The sequence below is a fragment of the Fukomys damarensis genome, unplaced genomic scaffold (genome assembly GCF_012274545.1).
Source record: "Fukomys damarensis isolate Sample0158 unplaced genomic scaffold, DMR_v1.0_HiC HiC_scaffold_8, whole genome shotgun sequence".
Lineage (NCBI taxonomy): Eukaryota > Metazoa > Chordata > Mammalia > Rodentia > Bathyergidae > Fukomys > Fukomys damarensis.
Window position 1 is genome coordinate 21,956,911 of NW_022900920.1, and position 5,571 is coordinate 21,962,481.

The window sequence follows — 5,571 nt, forward strand, 5'->3', positions numbered from 1 at the left end:
GTCTTCTGACACTATAATTAGAAAACAACTTTGACCAAAATGTCTACTATATGTAGTATTCTTTATATGTAACTTTAAGTTTATTTTTGGAAGAGGATTAATAAACATAGTGCATTGACCAACAATCTGCTGTCAGCGCTTTTCTTGTTGGTCAGCCCTGTGGTGATAAGCATTACCATATCTTCCAAGCAGCATCTGTGCCCAGATGAGCCTTGATATTTAAGATCTTCTTCTTATCAACACAGAAAATATTTTCCAACCATGTAGAAATTGTGTAAGAACTTGGCTAAAGGTAACATTTTAGATCAAATTCAACCAGAAGAATCTTTTTGTTATGCTAAAAGTATAGATAACTGGAACTTTTCTAAAAATGCTTATAAAAAATCTCCAGATATGTACTTGACTTCAGAAGACAGCCTCTTCCTAGTTTTACACTTGATCTTAGCCAAAAGGCCGAGAAGCGATTCCTCTTCCTAGTTTTAAAAGATTTGATTTGTTTTGCTTATTTTACTGAAGAAACAAATTTCCTTGGCAGTCAGAGTTGATATTTTCTTAAACTATTTTTTTCTTAATTTTCCCTGTGAACAGAGAACTATTTTAATTGACATTTATCACCAGACAGAATAAGAATCATTTCAGTTCTGAAATTTTGAGAGAAACATTTCCCATCTGTTTCAGTAACCCAACTGGCTAATTACATTGCCAAGAATAATTTGTCACAAACGGAAAGACCATTCTTTGGGGGCAAAACTCTTACTGCCTTATCTTACATCACATAACTGATTGATGAGCAATTATGAAAAACTTATGAAACTAACTTATGCCATGGATTTATTCTGCAAATTATATTCCAAAAGGAATCACAGAATGCTGTTTAATAATTTACATTGTCTTAAAAAGAGGGGATGGAGTCTGTCGGTTAGTTTGCATCAGCAAAATTGCCTCCTCCGTCAGCCATATCCTGCTTTTTCAGAGTAGGCCACTGGGACATGAATGCTTGGCCCAGCGAGGAACCAGCAAGGAAGAGCTGCAGTGTACTCAGTGTGTCTGCAGAACCATCGCCACCTTCTGTGATTTCAACAAAACAGACAGGCGGCACAGTGCAGTAGTGAAACGTGTTGAATCCCACCTTAGCCATTTGTATATTTGGCAAATTGCCTACATTTGTTCTCCAAGGTCCCGCCTTTACTCTTTTTATCTTAATAACAACAATTATTTCAGGTAGTATTTGTCTACTTTTTCCTAGTTTAGTAAAAAGACGAAGTCTGCTGTGTATAGCCCAGAATAAGAAATAATGAAAAAAAGGTTTTCTTTTTGAGAAATATGAATGTTTAAATGTGGGCTAGAATTTCAATATATTAATTTTAGATTTAAGGGATCCCATAGGATAATTCTTGTCTGTAAAATGGGTATATCCATAGTAATAGTAACTATGTCATAATTGTAACTGAGAATTAAATTAGCCAAGACATTTGAAACTTAATGATGCCATTAGTATCAATATTATGATTATTATTAATATTGTTATTATATTCTTATATGTATTTTTTGCTGTCTTTTGGGTATTAAAAGCAAACTCTCCCTGCCAGAGTAGCTCTTTGAGCTTTCATTGTGGCTCATAATGGTGTTGAACACAAGCATTTATCAGCAAACCACACCCGTAATAACTACCCCACTTCTGAGATAACAGCATTAACCCTAAGGTGAGTTCCATCTCACAGCCCTGTTGCATTAGCAGTGAAATTTCCACATATGAAATTTGAGGGATACGTTTAAACCTTAGCTTCAGGCTTACCTTTCTCAGAGCCTCTGCACTCCCAGTTGCACTCAGTTTGGGATTGTCTTACCTGGTGAAGGGGCTCAGTTCATGCCACCTGAAAATATGATACTTTGGTATTTATTTTGAGATAAAAGCACATGAGAGATAGAGATAGAAAAGGAAGTCGCATGTCCTTTTTACCTAAAAACAGGTCAAAAATTTTTCCATGATAAAGGTACCCACTCTATGTGAAAGAGAACATTCTTATCACCAAAAACTGGAGGTCATCACCAAACTGGACCTATAAAAACAAACTTATTAAAATAACCCTTGTTTGGCCAGGCATAGTGGTTCACACCTGTAATCCCAGCACTGGGAAGGCTGAGTCAGAAGGATTGCTGCAAGTTCAAGTTCAAGGGCAGTCTGAACTACATAGCAAGACTCTGTTTCAAAAACAAAACAAAACATAAATAAAATAACCCTTATTTTCCACTACTATCCCATATATATTTCCTAGTTATTGTCCTACAATTTAGTGCCCCTAGCCCAAGTAGATTTGTCTTATCATATCCTTGCAAATTATCATTCTTTTTATAAGAAAAGTATGCAAGCCATTAGACCAAATGACTTCTTCAGGTCTTTTTTCTTCTTTTCAAGAGACTCCTCCCACGTACACATGAAAATATGAAATAAATGTGTATACTTTATTCTCTAAATCTAAAACAGCTTAAACCTCAGGCCAACCTCTGAACCTCCCCTGAAGAAGGGAGAGGCATGTTTTTGCTCCTCTATACCCATATACCCACATCACTCACTTCCATACCTCCTTGAAGACTGCTAATTGGTCACCTTTTCAATGAAATCTTCAACACTTACCCCATTTATAACTTGCAATATCTGCCTCATATCTTGCTTTCTGCTTTATTTTTATTTTATAGATGTTGTATATTTTGCATATTTCTTTAGAGAAATACATTTTGCATATTTCTTTCTATAAGAGAAGGCATTTTTCCCCATTTCAATCACTTTTAATCTTTCTGTTTCAGTCTTTGCAGGATGGCTAGTCTGCTTTGTAACATTTTAAAAACAGCACTTAATATGTGCCAGACATTGTTTTAACAAAGCCAACTCCTTCATATTCTTCTATAAGCATCAATTCATTTAATCCTTACATGTCTGTGTGAGATAGGCATTACTGCTACCCCTACTTTGAAGATGAGACATTAGAGGCCCACAAAAGTAAGGTAACACGCTCAAGGTCACTCAGAGAAAGAGGGCTACCACTTGAATCCAGTGATCATATTCTCTCGGAGCCCAAAATATGAATTTACAAATTCATTTTGTTAATTAAAGAATAATCAGGAAGCAAATTAAAATAAAGGTAGTAAGCAACTGTGCTTCTATTTCAGTTAAGAATGCAATAAATAAAATATTCCTAGATTATTTTCCTTTACTTGTGGTAAGGTTTATAGAGTCCAGGTTTTCATCATCTCTCATTATCAAGCAGGGAAAACAGGTACGGAATTATAAATGTGCTTCATTTGCCATGTAAAATATACAGCATTAGGTCTCAATAGTTGACAGCAGTAAAGTTGAAAGCAAACGATTTGAGGCAGGAACAAAAGATTAAATTTAATGCCCAAGAATCAAATGAAATGTTTCAAGGATGATACAGATTGTTTCAAGAACTTTCTATTTGAACCACATAACATGTGCAAGAGATGTAGGTTGAATTTTATTTTACCTTTAATATTTTGGGAATAAATAGGCTCAGGCCCATCAATTAACTCTGTACAACAACTGTAACTCTGATGCCTTTCTTTTGATTATTTTTGTTTTACCATGCTAAGAATCAAACCTAGAGCTTTGTGCATACAAGGCAAATGCACTACCCCTGAACTACACTCTTAGCTGATTTTTTTCTTTACTGTAGTAGACTTTCACTTGCTGACTGTGATAAAGATGTATTTTTAAAATATACTGTAAATGAACAGTACATCACAAATCAAATATCTTGTATTTCTTCCAAATGTTTGTTTATAGAAACTGTATTAATATATGTAAATGGAACTTTAAAATAAGAATTATCATTCATAGACCTAGTACCAAAACGCAATAGTTTTGCTCATTTTTTTCTGCATTTGTCTAGCTTTTGCTTATAGATTCAATCATTCAAACAATCAATATATCTTTGATTACAGGAAGATGGGTCACTTGTGTAGTTGAGTTCAGTTACTGCCACACTTTTTCTAGGAATCCCTTACACAGCATCTACATGATGTGCTGAAATCATGATACAGTGGAGCTGAAAAGACCTTAAAAAAGAGCTGGCTCAGTGCCTGCATTTTAGCAGTGGCTGTCTTGTCAATATTAGAAGTAGTTATAACAGTTGCTGCCATTCATTCAAAACAGGGGATTTCTGCTAGATGTTTTTATGAATTACTTCTAATCTTCCTGGCCGTTACGCAAAAGATGGAATGGAAAATATGTGTGTTTGAGTTCTATCACATAAGGACAGTGACAGCACTGACCTCCTAGACTTATAGGGTGGTCCAATTGAGGTAAAATATACAAATTATTTGGCATAAGGCCTATCATGATCCATTTTTCAGGTGAGGAAATTGAGGCGCAGAAAAGTTAAATCATTTGGTTACACAGTTTATGTGCTTCCGTTTCTCACCGAGGATGAGCAAGTGCCTAGAACAATGTTTCATAACTTTATTCAGTGGACCATATGTGCTAGTCAGCTTTTCATTGCTGTGACCAAATACTTGAGAAAAATAACTTAAAGGAGGAAAATATTATTTTGCTTCATGGTTGCAGAGGTTTCTGCCAATGGTCAGCTGGCTCCATTGCTTTTGGGCCTGTGCCAGGGCAGAAATATCATGGTGGAAGGGTGTGGCAGAGGAAAGCCACTCATCTGCACGGCAGCCAGGAAGCAGAGAGCAGGAAAGACCCAGAGACAAGATACACCCTTCCAGGCTATGCCCCAGTTACTTACTTCTTCTGAGTAGGTTCCCCTCCAAACAGCTGTGAACATGAGGTTAGCTACCTCATGATTCAACCAACTCGCAAAAGTCTGCTCTGAACACATGAGCTCGGACAGTTTTAATCCAAACCATAACAATACGCTTAAAAAATTCCTTTGGGTGCATGACAAAAGTTCAGTTTCCTGGATCCTTCCACAAACTAACACAATCAGACCATTTGGAAACAGAAAATGGGAACATGCATCTTAGAAGTTTGCCAAATGCTTCTGAGCACTATAATTTGGAACCACTGATGCTCAGATTTCCAAACTCAACAGCAAGTTCCTAGGCTGAGGCTCAAGATTTCCCCTTTCTGAAATGGGAATGACATTATTGACCCTCAACTCAGCCAGGAGGATTAAAATAGTATACTGTATAGGAAAGTGCTTGTGAACTGTAAAAGGATTATTGTTTCTCTCCAACTGAATCAAATCCTTGCCAAATAAAACAGGACAATGTCCAGTATCTCCAAATTAAAGGCAGCCTTACAGACACAGGCCTAGACAGGTAGTCAATGAGATTTTAATACAGGTTGAGCATCCCTAACCTGAATATATGAAATTTATAATGCTCAAAAATCTAAAACTTTTTTAATGCTAGCAAGACTATAAGTGGAAGATTCCATACTTGTCCTCACATGACAGTTCATGGTCAACATGCAGATACATTAAAATATTGCATAAAATTACCTTCAGGCTTTGGTTGTGAAACATAAATATGTATATGAAACATAAATAAATTTTGTTTAGACTTAGTTCCCATCCCAAAGATATATATATATAT

General features: G+C 35.9%; 1 non-coding gene across 1 annotated transcript; it reads right to left on the bottom strand.

Annotated features, from left to right (window-relative positions):
* Positions 1-281: 281 nt before the first annotated feature.
* LOC117285327 lies at positions 282-465 on the bottom strand. Its single transcript, XR_004516335.1, has one exon. It is a non-coding gene; the product is annotated as a U2 spliceosomal RNA (small nuclear RNA).
* Positions 466-5,571: the final 5,106 nt, after the last annotated feature.